The following is a 15210-nucleotide window of genomic DNA, read 5'->3' on the forward strand; positions in this document are numbered from 1 at the left end:
AAAGCAGATATACAATGCAGGCTCAAAGGCCATGTAAGGCCTTTTTGGAAAACCAAGGTCAGGCTGAATTAGTTTTACATGGCTTCCTCATGTACTCCATTCTATTCTATTGCTTGTCAATTGTTTATCAAGGGCTGAAGTCTGCCATTTTATTATTTATTTTCTGTTTTTCATTCCTTTTTTCTGTTTTCTTGCCTTCCTATGGTTTACCTAAAATTATTGTAGGGTTTTATCTTCTTTTTTTTAATACCATTTTTGATTATGTTGTGTTACTTAGTTTTCATAGTGATTATGCTAGATGTTCTGATATACATATATAATTCATCACAGCATAATGTTACTGACATTTTGCCGTTTTAAGTGAAGCATTTAAATCTTCCTTCCATTTAGATCCTTGTACTCTCCTCATCATTTAAATCTAATTGTTTTGAGTATGCCCTCTATATATATGGACCACACAACTGGTGTTATAATTTTTGCCCAAAGCATTATATATGATTAAGAAACTCATCATGAGAAGAATAGTCTATTTATTCCAACTTTTACCTATTCTATTGTTTTCTTTCCTTTCTAAAGTTCCAAACCTTTTTCTATTAAAATTTTCTTTCTATTTTCAAAACTTCTTTTAAATATTCTTAAGGAGTAAATCTACTTACTCCCTATCAGCATATAAAATATGCTGGTGACAACTTGCTTAGTTTTCCTTTGCCAGTAGGACAGTTTTTAATTAAGAAATTATCTTGAAAATATTTTGAAATGCCTGGAATGTTTTTACTTAAAAAAGAGTGATTAATAAATGAGAGTTCTTGATCTGTCAGATGTTCAATAATAGAATAAGATATAGGACTATATTTTGTTATGATTTAAATCACATAAACTAAATGCACATATTCCTGTGATCTTAGTGCTATACATATACTAACTTGTTTATTCCTCATACAAGCCCTATGAGGAAGATAGTATTTTTATCTCTCTTTTTCACTTATGGAAATTGAGGCACAGAGCAGAAAGAGAGAGAATATTTGCTTGTAGAAGGAGAGAGAAAGAAAGAAAATGCATTAAAATGTTATCATCATGTTCTCTTGACTGAAAACTTTTATCATTTTGTCTTTATTATGTTACATATTTGCAAATTATTTCTATTGAGTGTGGAATATCTTTATAACCAAAAATAATTCCAAAATTGTTGGTCAATGATGCATTGGGAATTTTGAACAAACTTCGGTGCAAATACCAATTCCAGATAAATTTGACTATATAGCAAAATGTAAGAATTAGGCTAAAATAAATATTTTATATAACTAAACTGGATAAGCATCTAAACAATTACTGCAAAACATTGGAAATGCTTGATATCACTTTTTAATAAAAGAAATGCAAATAAAAACAGCAATTAAATCTCCATCTTTACCAAAATTTACCATGATTTTCTTTACATGAAGATATCAAAGGGATGAGGATAATGTGATAACAAGTACTAAAATATACCTGCCAGTAGTGTGAGTCAGGGTAATATTTTGGCAAAGCCTTTTTCTCTTAGGGAAAAAATATTAAAAATAAACAGATCTTTTAATTCAGGTATTCTATTTTGGAGACTCTACTTTAAGGAATTAACTCTGAACAAGCAAAATCTTTGTGCACAATAATGGTGGTTACGGATGTCAGGACTGAGATTTAAGTAGTTTCTGCATTTTGGTTCTTGGTGTGAATTACATGAAGATGAACTGATCTGGTTCAAATAATATTACAATATTTTCCAAAAATTATGTCGACTCTCTGGACACCATGAAAGTGAACCTTCCAAAAATTCATGTGGATGGTTTTTTTTGTTTCTTTAAACCCTCTATTATTAACATTATCAAATATTTTACTTATGATATCGTAACAGGAGGTACCTGTTCTGCTTTTAGATAATGATATTGTGATGACAATGAAACATTCAATTTTTTTCATTCAAAATAAAGTATTCTTCTTGCCTTTAGCCAGCTCCTGATTGACTTATAGCCATTGTAAGCTGAAGCAACTACCTCTGGTCACCAAACTTCCATAGATTTTTCTCAAGCACATGGACTTTATCTCTTACTATGGTCTGAATGTTTGTGTCACCCCCAAAATTTATTTGTTGAAATCTTAACTCCCAAAGGTGATGGTGTTAGTAGGTGGGGCCGGTGGGAGGTGATTAGGTCATAAGAATGGAGCCTCATGAGTAGCATTGGTACTCATAAAAGAGATCCCACAGAGCTCTCAAGCCCTTTCCACCTTGTGAGGATACAAGGAGAAGCCTGTGGTCTGGAAGAGGGCCCCCACTCAACCATATTGGCACCTTGAACTCAGATGTCCAGCCTCCAGAACTGTAAACAATAAATTTCTGCTCTTGATAAGCCACTCATCCATGGTATTTTATTATAGCAGCCCAAACACATTAAGGCATCTCTTAAGCACATACAGTCATCCCTCAGTATCCACAGGGATTAGTTCCAGGAATCCCTACCATACCAAAATCTGTGCATGCTCAAGTCCCTTATGTAAGATGGTGTTGCACAATGAATGCCATTGGCCCTTCATATCCACAGGTTTCACATTCACAGATTCCACTAACCACAAACAGAGTCTGTGGATGCAAAACCCTTGGATATGGAGCCGACTATAGCTACTCAAGGAACATATACATATACCTCTATGCATATGGCTCATTACCCTCTCACTCTTTCTAATTGTGTGTGTGTGTGTGTGTGTGTGAGGAAGATTGGTCCTGAGCTAACATCTGTTGCCAATCTTCCTCTATTTTATGTGGGATGCCGTCAAAGTGTGGCTTGATGAGCAGTACTAGGTCCATGCCCGTGATCTCAACCTGCCAACTCCAGGCTGCTGAAGTGGAGTGTGCAGACTTAACCACTACACCACTGGGCTGGCCCCTGTCTCTCTTTCTTAACAAAAAGCATAACCTCTGGAACATCTTATCTTCCACGTAACACCTCTAGTGTTCCAGAATATCTTATCTTTCTTGTAAACCCCTCAAGTATTCCATCAAATCAAACTTCACTGTTTCTATAAATCCAAAAACATCCAACATGCTATTATTTTAAACAAGAACACTTGGAAACCACCTAATGTCCAAATATAAGGAATAGCTATTCAATTCAAGGTACAGCCCTTTGACAGAATGAACAATAGCGATGAAAAGTAAGAATTATGAAAATGTATACGAGCAAAAATATTATAATATAAAATGAAGAATATAGGCTATAAATACACATATGTAAACAAATACACACAAAAATCAAGTAAAATGTGTAGAGAAAATATTTTACCAAATAGCAAATGATAGTCAATTGGTGGTAATATAGGTAAGTTCTCTTCAAAATTTCTGATTTTAAAAATTTATTCTAGTGATCAAGAAATATTTACAATGGAAAAATGAACTTTCTAAAGTTTATTTCTGAAAATGTTTCTAAAAGTGCAAACCTGGGGGCCACCTCAGTGGCGCAGCAGTTAAGTTTGCACATTCCTCTTTGGCAGCCCAGGGTTCGCTGGTTTGGATCCCGGGTGTGGATATGGCACCACTTGGCACACCATGCTGTGGTAGGCGTCCCACATATAAAGTAGAGGAAGATGGGCACGGATGTTAGCTCAGGGCCAGGCTTCCTCAGAAAAAAGAGGAGGATTGGCAGCAGATGTTAGCTCAGGACTAATCTTCCTCAAAAAAAAGAAAAAGAAAGAAAGTGCAAACCTAATTAGTGAAATAGGAAATTCAGACAGGGGACAAAGGAAAAAATAACAATCATATGCTCAAATTCTAGCCCTTTCCTATATTTCATGTGGATTTCACAATGACCTCAAAAAATGTGATTTCCTGGGGCTGGCCCCATGGCCCAGTGATTAAGTTTGCTCGCTCCGCTGCAGGCGGCCCAGTGTTTCGTCGGTTCGAGTCCTGGGCGCGGACATGGCACTGCTCATCAAACCACGCTAAGGCAGCGTCCCACATGCCACAACTAGAAAGACCCACAATGAAGAATATACAATTATGTACTGGGGGGCTTTGGGGAGAAAAAGGAAAAAACAAAATCTTTAAAAAAATAATGTGATTTCCTTTCCTTAGTCTTTGAATAGTTCACTGATTTTAGCAAAACATAAACAGAAAAATAATATTTATCACTTTATTGTTCAGCATCCATCTATTCATTCTCTCTCCTCCATTCCTATTCCTTAGCTCTCCCATCTTGAGTCTTTTCCAGAACACCTATTTTATTTCTGTCATACAGGGTTTCCAAGTCCTCTTCTGAAACCTTGACTTTACTCAGTCTATGCTCAGTTCTTGGAGACCGAATTCAAACTGGCTTATGAAGAAATTTTCAACTAAAAAATCTGTCTCTGCCTTAAACAAATTATTTTCTAGCAATAAATGAATAAAATGCCCTTTATCTTCATACATAATTATACATGTAATTCACATGTATAATTTTCTCATATGTGTAATCTATGTAATAATCAAGAAAACCGCAAAAAAGTTCTCAGTGAAAAAATATGGAATAATCTCTAAAAGCATTATGCTGAGACATTGAGAAGTTGGTTCTTCCTCTGTATCACACTGGTAAACGCCAGTAATTAGTCTATATCCTATTGCACAAAATACGCTAAAGAAGTTTTTCTATGTTTCCATAAATATGACTTCAGAAGTATATTGACATCTGAATGGCCGTATTTAATATGCTATACCTCTGACCATTTCTGAGGCCAAAAGATGAAAAACTGTTTCTTTTCTTTCTTTTTTTTGGTGGAATTTGGAACTCAAAGTACTTAGTAGTAAAATTATGAAGACTACATTTCTGAGAGCATCTGTAACCCTATGAAAGAAAAATTGCCCCAGATGAAGCTAGCCTGAGTATACTAGTAATTTGTACTTATCATATATAACTAAGGTCATATAGAAATTACTTTTATTTGTGTGTTTTGTTTGGTCTTTTTATCTTCTGCTTTGTTTTTAAATACAGGTAACAATAAAGATACCAGATTGTAGAACCTGTCAGCCCACTGGGCTAGGAGATAGTACTGACTGGCCCTTCTCTATGCCCATTGCCCACCACTACCTCGCCCACCCTTATCAATAGTCTAGTAAGTACTCTTAGGAATCACTATTGGTCATCATTCTGTTGCTGACTCAATGAAAAAAGGAGGTAAATTAAGATTTAATTAAGTACTGTGGGTGGAAGGAGAAAGTAAGTGTGTCCTAACCTGCATATTCTAAACAAATTTTCCACAAGAAATAATTAAAGATCTATCCATGAGTCACTTAAAATGGTCATGGGGGCAGACAACAAAAGAGGATGAATATGCATTCTGATCTAAATATCTTTGCGTACTGTTCCTCTTATGCTGTGAGGCATAGTTAGGTCCTAGCCATATATACATTCATAGTGTCAGCTAATGGCTGGCCTAATGAAACAGCAACCTGATGAATTACAAATCATTTCCACTTTGTAAGGCTCCTCTACTTCTTGAAGTTTGAGTTCTTTAAAAATTGATTATAACAATGGTTGATTTTATACATGGTGATATGAGCACCTACAGTTTAGTCTTAAAGTTATTTGAAAATACTGAAATAGACTATAATATAAAATAGGCAAGGGGCTTGCACAAAATATGTCATAATAAATAATAAGTTGTATAATTTCCCTCTCTGAGGCCCTTTGAGATGAAGAAAAACAGGCAAATACAGGAAAAAAAGGAAACTATAGAATACTTCCAAACCTATTTTTCCAAACCCATGGATAACAATCATTTACAGTAATAAGTGTACCAACTCTAACAAATAGCATCGAATTAAGTGAGAATGCTGGAAAGTGGTGTACAGTCATGCATCACTTAATGACAGGGATGTGTTCTGAGAGATGGGTCATTAGCCAATCTTGCTGTTGATTGAACAACATAGAGTGTACTGAAGGAAAGAAAATTTGCTACCCCAAAATATGTCTCTTTAACATGAGGATTATTTTAGGCTGATTATTTTTTAAGAAGCAAAAGACTCAGAAAGATTTTTGTTACCTTCCCCTTAGCTGCCTAAAAAAATTCAGATTAAAAAATGTGTCTCAGGGGCTGGCCCAGTGGTGCAGCAGTTAAGTTTGCACATTCCGCTTCAGCAGCCTGGGGTTAGCTGGCTCGGATCCCAGGTGCGGACATGGCACCGCTTGTCAAGCCATGCTGTGGCAGGCGTGCCAATATAAAGTAGAGGAAACTGGGCACAGATGTCAGCTCAGGGCCAGTCTTCCTCAGCAAAAAGAGGAGGATTGGTGGCAGATGTTAGCTCAGGGCTAATATTCCTCAAAAAAATCTTAAAAACCTATCTCAGGAAGAAAGCTATCACCTTAGCAGAACATGAACTAGGTGGTAGATAAGGCGGAAACTAGAAATGCCTATTTGTTGGGCTACCCTCTGTATGCTTCTGTTTCTGTGTGTCCAAACAAACACTTGTTCTCTGAAAGTTTGCTCCTTTTCACCTACCTGTGAGTTGCCTTCCTTCCCTTTGAAGTTCCTGACTCTACTCACCCCCAACATCTTCTTTTGTCTTTAGCTGAGGATGGTATTTAAGGTGAGGGCTTTGGCCACTTTGGCAAATTACTCAGTTTTCCTGGGTTTTTCCCACGTATATATGTTATTAAACTTTTGTTTGTTTTTCTCCTGTTAATCAGTTTCATGTCAATTTAATTCTTAGACCAGACAGAAAAAACTACAAGAGTAGAGGAAAATTTCTTCTTCTCCTACACTATTTACACAAACCAAGACAGTATAGCCTACTACACACCTAGGCTGTAAGATACTAATCCTATGGGACCACCATCATACGTAGTCCATTGCCGATGGATGTGTCATTATGCATCATATGACTATACATCTCTTTTCATTGAGATTATGAGCTAAGGGGCAGAAATTAAGAGGAAAAAATTAAAAATAGCCCCACTCAAAAGTCAAATAAACAAAAGAAAACAAAATCCTATTTGGGATGCTGGGGTTCAAAATATAGGTAGAAACAAGGACACATGGCAAAATCCTTTCCTTGGCTGGGGTTTTGTGAACTAGAATGTCTGAATGACCCCAAAGATTTTCCATTGTTCTGATATAGCTTCTAATTTGAAAGAGAAAAGTCCTGGAGATGAGCCTCAATGAGAGGAGAATCTCTAAACAAGAGCCTAGGGAAACAAAACGAGCTACTGATTCACAACCAGAGTGATGAAAGCCGAGGGTCTTCATGTCACCTCACTCTCATTGGTGTGTGCAATCCCATCAAAACAGAGGAAAGCCCCAAGAAAGACAGTCTTCATCACCAACATCAACATTATCATAATTAATGGTATTATTACTCTGATTATATTCCAGCCATAACCTAGAGAGAGAGAGAAAAAGGAGAGTCAAGAAAGTTTACTTAGGCTAATATTCAAACTTCTCATGGGATGCAGACAACATCAATGGAATGAGAATCTTATTAGTATCATAAAGTAATCCACAAATATAAATAAAAACAAATTGTGTGCCTTCTAATTTACACGGGACAAGAGTAGGGAGGACAAAAGAATTAAAAATAAATAGAGGTCAAAATTCAACAAATGGCAAAAAAGGATAATAAGATAAAAAACTATAAAAAGTCATTAAAGAATTAATTCAATATCTGAATAGCACTTAGAATGCATTTATGTTAACATTTATATATATCTTTCACCTGATAGACTAAGCACTGATATGCACCCTGAGTTATAGCAGTGAAAAAACAAAGTCCTTCTTTCATGAAATCTAAACCCTAGACTGAATGAAAACAAAGAAATCCAGAAAGCTTATCAATGAAATAGCAGATAAAAGTACCTGATGTAAACAGGAAAATAGGAAATAGCTTTAGTATTAATAACAGATAAAATTTAATCTAATGTAAACATTCAGTTATATAAAGAATGTCACATTATAGTGATAAAAATACAATCTATAATAATTTTTTAAGTGAACATATTGTACAGTTAGACTACAAAGGTCCAAACCCAGATTTCCCTGTGTGCCAGCTTTGGCAAATCATGTAATCTCTCTACACGTCAGTTTCCTCATTTGTCAAATGAGGATAATAATGATGTCTATTTGAAAGGTCTTTTGTGAAGCACCTCCAAGGTGTCTGGCATATAATGTATGAAATGTAAATGTTTGGTTATAAATAACATTATTTAAATGTTCAAAGGAAAAACTATAGAAAATATATAGAGATGAAAATCACAGCATTGCAATGGTATTGGGAGACCTAATATGCTTTATGCTGCAAATAAAATGTTCTTCACATTCAATAGTTCCAAGAATATTTTAAAAATTGCAAACATATTAGTCTCTGAAAAGAAAAATCTAAAAATATCACAAAGGCTTTACTAATCACAAAGTGATAAACTGAAACTAAATAATAAAAGTACTTATAACAAAAAAATAGAAACATTTTTAAAGAAATTATAGATCAAGAGGAAAATCATGTAACAGTTCCACGAATAACTGCGAAATAAAGATGAAAATGCTATATATTTGAACCCGTGGGCTTTGGCTAAACTGAACAATATCCATAGTTTAAAAACGTTGTTGCTAAATAAGAAAATCTGAAATTCATGTATCAGTAAAAAGAAAATTAAATTGACAAATAAATTCAAGAACATATTCCTTCTTGAAAGATAGGAAGATAAACAAAAGTCATCAGAAAGATAAATCAAAAGTCATTTTAGTATAGAAAAGAGGCAAAGCACAAAGACATAAAATTAGTCAGGACATAAGAGAAAAATCGCAGATAGAGGACTTTTTATTATTTTAAATGTTTATTAACTGTATGCTTTTATGACTAAGAGAACCTATCTTACACGTAGCTGCAGCTTCCTTTGGCTGCTGGAGTAGTGTAAATGACTATAAATAGAAGCAGAGATTATTGACACTCATAATCTCAGGATACTCTCTCAGCCACAAAAGACATACATCAATGATATAACGGATGTTAAGCAATATTTTGATCCAAGAAAAATTCAAGCAAGGGATTATTCATAAGGCCTTTTTAAGTAACCCTCTGTCCCATCTCCACTATTATCAAGAACAAGGGCTAAAATGCTCAAAAAATGTTGGTAATGATTATCATTAGTGATGCAGATTTTGACACATTGTTTTATTGTACTATATAAGATTTTTATTATTTTCGTATGCAAACCAAAGTGTTTTTATTATTGAAAAGTTAGAACATTTCCCTGAAAGCAAACAAGAAACAACAAAATAGAAAGAGTTACTATGGGCACCCATTGCTCACATCTTTCCATTGTGCCTTGTATTTACTGCGAGTCAGGGCACTACGGAAACTTTTGGATTTATTGGAATTTACAATAAGGTTTTACAAAATATGAATTTAAAATGTTGCGCAGAACTTTTGTAAGTCTCCCTTTTAAAATATTTTATTTTTCCTTTTTCTCCCCAAAGCCCCCCAGTACATAGGTGTGTATCTTTAGTTGTAGGTCCTTCTAGTTGTGGCATATGGGACGCCACTTCAGCATGACCTGATGAGCGGTGCCATGTCTGTGCCCAGGATTGGAACCTGCAAAACCCTGGGCTGCTGAAGCGGAGTGCACGAACTTCACCACTCGGCCACGCGGCTGGCCCCTGAAAGATTCCCATTTAAGAAGGATGGTTTCTGAATTGAGCTGATAGAAGGTCTTTTAAAAGTAGGAGTTCACGGAAGGATACAAATTAATGATGCAATATATAACATGAATTTCATTTACTACCATTAAACAATTTTTACACAAACAATATTAAATGCATTTGAGATCAGTACAATTAATTCATGTCCACACGAAGGAAAATTACTGAGCTTGTTCCCATACAGAACCAGTTTGACTATTTTAATTTAATTAATCAGTAAACAAATTAAATGGAAGTTTAGTCAAATAACTAGTTTGTGTGTGTGTGTGCACACGTGCATGTGTGTGTGTGTGGTGAAGAATGGGTTCTAGTATAAAGCAAAGGGAAAACAAGCCAACATCTGTTTAGTATCTGATAAGTACCTAACGGTGTTATAGACCCTTCTCACATATTTTATCTCATTTTGCCCTCCTAACACAGCTGTGAAGAATTATAATTCCCATTTTACAATGGATAAAACTGCAGCTCAGAGAGTTTAAGTAATTTGGCCAAAGCTATAAAGCCAGCAAGGAGTAAAGTCTGAATTCTAATATAAAATTACTGATTAACAAAGAACATTTTCTTTCCATTATACTACTACATTAATAGATTGAACTAATTTGATTAAATTGTTCAGTGATTTCAGAGACTAGTCAAATCTTTTACAAATGGTAGAACTATTTATAGACACACCTAAAACAAGTAGCCAAAATTAGAAGATATCCAATCCTCTTGGCGAGATGAGCTTTGACTTTGCTTTACAAAAGAGTGAAACTTTGCTTTGTGGAAGACAGAAGATTGGCTAAAGAAAAATCTATTTGCGTCGTTTTACTATGAGCAAATACATGACCCATGAACTAAAGGAGAGAATAAAATAGTGGTGTGAATATCAGTCCACTTTGATTATTGGTTATTTGTCTTAACAGTCTAATTCTGTTATACCTTTGTCTCAAGATGACGAAGGACTCAATTCAATTTCTCAATAATAAGAATGTTCCATTGAAGAACCAATATGAATATATCAAAAATTAGATATAGATATATGATCTATCATAGATCAAAAGTTTCAGCTCTCTTTGCGTTTGCCTAGAATCCCATGTCTAATTTCAGTTACCTTTACTCCAGGTGCTTGCATGAACTGGATGTTGTCAAAGAGTAAGTGACTCTCTAACATTTGTTTTCTGACAGATGGCCACGAGCATTAGTTCATCCCTCTGGTTATGACATTAAAGATTCCAGAGTTACTATTTCTTACATTTTTTACTGATTTCAGAAAAGTAGATCCATTTTTCTTGCCAATAAAATAAAAATTTTCCAAATTACATCTTAAAACACTTAGAAGAAATGTTTCACTTTCTTTTTTTTCCTTTTCATTAAGTCTGGAAAAGAGGAAGAAATGACAAATGGATAATTCTAAGTACGTGAAGGACTTCAAATACTTAAGACTAGAACACAAAGAACTCATCAATAATTTTGTTTTACAAAATGTACGTGACTTTTTTTTGTATTGGCACAAAAATTGAAAATGAGCTACCCACTTTCGTGATACAAGTGTACGTATTAAGAAATTATTTTTTGAAATCTTATGAGAATCATTAGTAAATTAAAAAAGTCTTCTTTCATTTCCACTGTGTGCTAGCTATACTTGTCCTATTTGACTCCTCTCCATTACTTTAGCTTCTATGCTTTAAAATTAAGCTAATGTAACAGCAATTCTATTATGACCTCAAACGCTTTCGGTATTTCAATTTTCCTGGAACGCTTCTGTTCTATCTCAAAGCCAATTTACTCAAAATATTTTACTTGTCATAAGTTAAGTTTTAGTTAATCTTAAAACAGAAATTCTTTTTAGATTGAAGTTGAGTTGAGAGAACTACAATTCACAGACACCTCTTGCACAGCAAGAAAGTTTATTCTCCCCAACAATTAGCAATTTTAGATGTGCCAGAGCTTAAAAGAAGAAACCATGTATAGTTTGTTCAAAGCCAGACTCAAGATTTTAACTTCAATGACATGCCTATGCATACAACCAGCTTTCCTGAATGAGTTAAAGTGATTAGCTAGTAAATAATGTACATAAAATGATTGGGTAAATGACCCTTAAAATAGTATTAAATAATTATATCCTAAACCCGAGGAGCCAGAGGCAGAAAGTGCATGTGATAGTGAAAGAGTCGTAGAGATCAATGGTTCCTATAACAAATCATAGACAACACGAAGCAGCTAGGGACTTAGAAAACCCTCCTGCCACTGGTGTGTGCCTCAAAAGCAGTTGAACAATAAAGACAGGCATAAACGGTGAAGAGAAAGTTACACATGAAAGTTTTAGCTATGGAGAGAGGATGCATAGACACATCAAAAGGAATGCAACAGCTGAAATTGATATTTCTAGGCACTCAGAAGCTGCAGATGGTTTTGAGTGACAGTAATTCAGTTATATTCGATTAGAACAGTCATAGCTAGAACTACAAAAATAAAATCAATTCAAATTTTGTATTTAAAGTTGAACTATGAAGAGTTTCAGAAAAAGAATATACAATTCTCACCTACTAGAGTTGAATAATCCAAGCAAGAGAGGCTGCTCATGACAGCAATTTTCTGGAAGAAATATCCTGGGACCTCTAGCCAGCCAGGAGGTTCTACTTTGAAAATCAAGTATACAGTTTTGAAAGAGGAAAAGGAAGATTAGTTTTCAAAGGGAAATGAATTAAGTCAATAGCCTAGATAGAGGCAAGGCTGGAGACTGAGAGAAATCCTGAACGAGGTGGAAGCACATACGGAAAGTGGGCTGAAAGAGGAGTCATTAAAGGAAACTGACAGAACCAATCAATGGCATAATGTGTGAGAGGGTCAAGTCAGGAATTTCAAGATCTAAACCTGAGAATTTGGGGGAGTTCTGGGGATTTCCTTTTATCAAGACACTTTGCAACCTTGCATGGCAAAGGTAGACTGTTAAAAAGTAATCAGATTGAGCCAGATTAAGAGAGAGAGACTGAGAATTCTCTGCAATTAGTATTACATAGCCTAAAATGAAAAAGTAATAAGACAGCACAACTCACGTGAGAGTGACATAGACGGTATCAAAATACACCCAAAGACAAAGCAGAACCTAGACTGTTTAAGAAAAAGCAGATAAAAAACTAGATTAGATATATTTTCCTTATTTTCACCTAAATATGAATTTTTCCAGTTCCTCAGAGAGGAAGAGCTGTTTGCATATTCAAGAAACTCATTGTGTATTTGTAAGTTACCTTACCAGGAAAATACTAAATTTTGTGACCACATAATGTTGTTCAGTCAAACAAAAATTGTTTGTTGTCGTTAAAAGGTTCAGAAGCAAATATATACTTCAGTATTTTCATATTTATTCATTCACAACATTCAGCAAATATTTTGGGCCCCTACTACGTAATAAGTCCTATTCTAAGTCCTGGGAATAAGGCGATGAGCAAAATGGGTAAAAATTCTTTTTCATCATAAAGCTCACATTATAGTGAAGAAAGGAAGTCCATAAATGAATAAGTACAAGGTACATTATGATAGAAGGGAAGAAATGAAGAGGAGAAAATTAAAGCTGGGAAAAGGTAAAATTTTAAATTGGGAAGTTGGGGAAGGCCTCAAAGACACTGTGACTTTGGTAAAAATATCTGATAATTGTGGTAGAATTAGCCAAGCAGATTTTTTTCTAAAAAGAATTACTGGTGGAAATAAGTGCAAAGACCCAGAGGCAGGAATACTGCAGGTACTTTTCACAGAAAGAAAGAAAGCCACGTGGCTGGAGCACAGTGATGTTTGCCTTACAGGCAATGAAAAGACAGATTTTACACAGAATGGACACAACTGACAGCTGAAAAGAAGATTCTGGTGCGCAGAGTGGAAGAATAAGTAATTGGCCATCCGACAAGATGCAACCACAGGCAGGTTTATTCTTTTTTCCTGTTTTGATAAAAAGGACTTATGAGGCGCCAGCCCGGTGGTGCAGCAGATAAGCGTGTACGTTCTGCTTTGGCGGCCCAGGGTTCGCTGATTCTGATCCCCGGTGCTGACATGGCACCGCTTGGCAAGCCATGCTGTGGTAGGCGTCCCACATATAAAGAAGAGGAAGATGGGCACGAATGTTAGCTCAGGGCCAGTCTTCCTCAGCAAAAAGAGGAGGATTGGCAGCAGATGTTAGCTCAGGGCTAATCTTCCTTAAAAAAAAAAAAAGGGCTTGTGATATAAGTTTCTTCTCCTCTTGCTAGATGGAGCATGTGAGTGTGTAAGCAAAATGGAAAGGAAGAACACTAAAGGTTTCTAAACTCAGAATTTCCCATACTTCTTCTTACATCTAAGAAATCAAACAAGTCTGAAAATTTTTCAAAGCAAAGACAGATTTACACTTCAAATGACAATCCAGACATTTTTAGCCAAATATGACCACCAGAGAGAAGGCTTGATTTCTAGTCTACTTCCTGTTTATTATATTGATGACATAGAAACACAAGAATGACCATACCCGTGAACTCGAATTCTCCCCATATTTGATCTATGATATTTCGGCATGTTTTACTTTAAAATGTACCACATCGGAAACATTATCACCTATTTTAACAGGACTCAATTTACCTCACATCCGTCGGTTCATAAAATTTTGTTCTTCATGCTGAGAAATTTTGAGAGAGAGATATTCTAATAATTTTTGACACAGAATATATTCATTTATCATCAGATACAATTTATCCTGGGGAAGCCGAAGGATGACTGTTTCCATAGCTATCCTTCCATTTCTTCCTCAAATGAATAATGTCTTAACCTTCTGGGAAATTAGAAATTAATTTTGAAATATATTAAATTGATTTCTAACTTAAAATTAGCTACTTTTTTTACTTCTCTTTCCCAATTTTCCACATAATTTACAATATGTGTACAAATAGTATAAAATTTTTATGAAATTCTTCCTAAGATTTACATGAGTCCAATTCTTTTCCTCCAGATAAGAGGCCCAGTCTCCCTTTTCTGTAGACAGTAGCACAAATTATGTCTGGACCAGATGTACAGCAATTGATTTTTAAGTCTTTGACCAAAGAGCACACACATTTAAAAAAAAAAAAAATAGGTTAGAGTACTTTAGATCAGTAAAATGCTTTTTTCATTTAAATGGTTTCAAAAGAAATCTAACGCCCAAGGTACTTTCTTTATTACATTTACCCAAGATGTAGCAAATAGATTAATTAAACTTTTAAAATCAACAATTTATTTTTGCCATACTACAAAAACTCAGAGATAGTGAAAGGAAGTATCGTCTCATTAAGACTCTGAAGTCACTTCACCACAGGTGAGCATCTGCAACAGATGAAAAGGAGGAAGATTTAGTTGTAAAACTAGACACATCTTTCCCATTTTGGAGATCATTGAAAAAAAAGAAATAAATTTGTTTCACAGAGAAATTAATAGATGTTTCGGCACCAGCCTCCACACCCCCATCTAGTTTGGGAACGCTTATTACTAACTTTTCCAGATATCCTGAAATCTCTGAAGGTGCCTTGCCAATGAACAAGGATT

The 15210-nt window shown here is 35.0% G+C and overlaps 1 long non-coding RNA gene across 1 annotated transcript in view; it reads right to left on the reverse strand.

Moving 5' to 3' along the window:
- Positions 1–9170: 9170 nt before the first annotated feature.
- Positions 9171–15210, reverse strand: part of LOC123278982 (uncharacterized) — a 92144-nt gene continuing 86104 nt past the window's right edge. The window contains exon 3 of the long non-coding RNA XR_011496051.1: positions 9171–14991. This is a non-coding gene — a long non-coding RNA (uncharacterized lncRNA). The remainder of the gene's footprint in view (positions 14992–15210) is intronic.

The sequence above is a fragment of the Equus asinus genome, chromosome 20 (genome assembly GCF_041296235.1).
Source record: "Equus asinus isolate D_3611 breed Donkey chromosome 20, EquAss-T2T_v2, whole genome shotgun sequence".
Taxonomy (NCBI): Eukaryota; Metazoa; Chordata; class Mammalia; order Perissodactyla; family Equidae; genus Equus; species Equus asinus.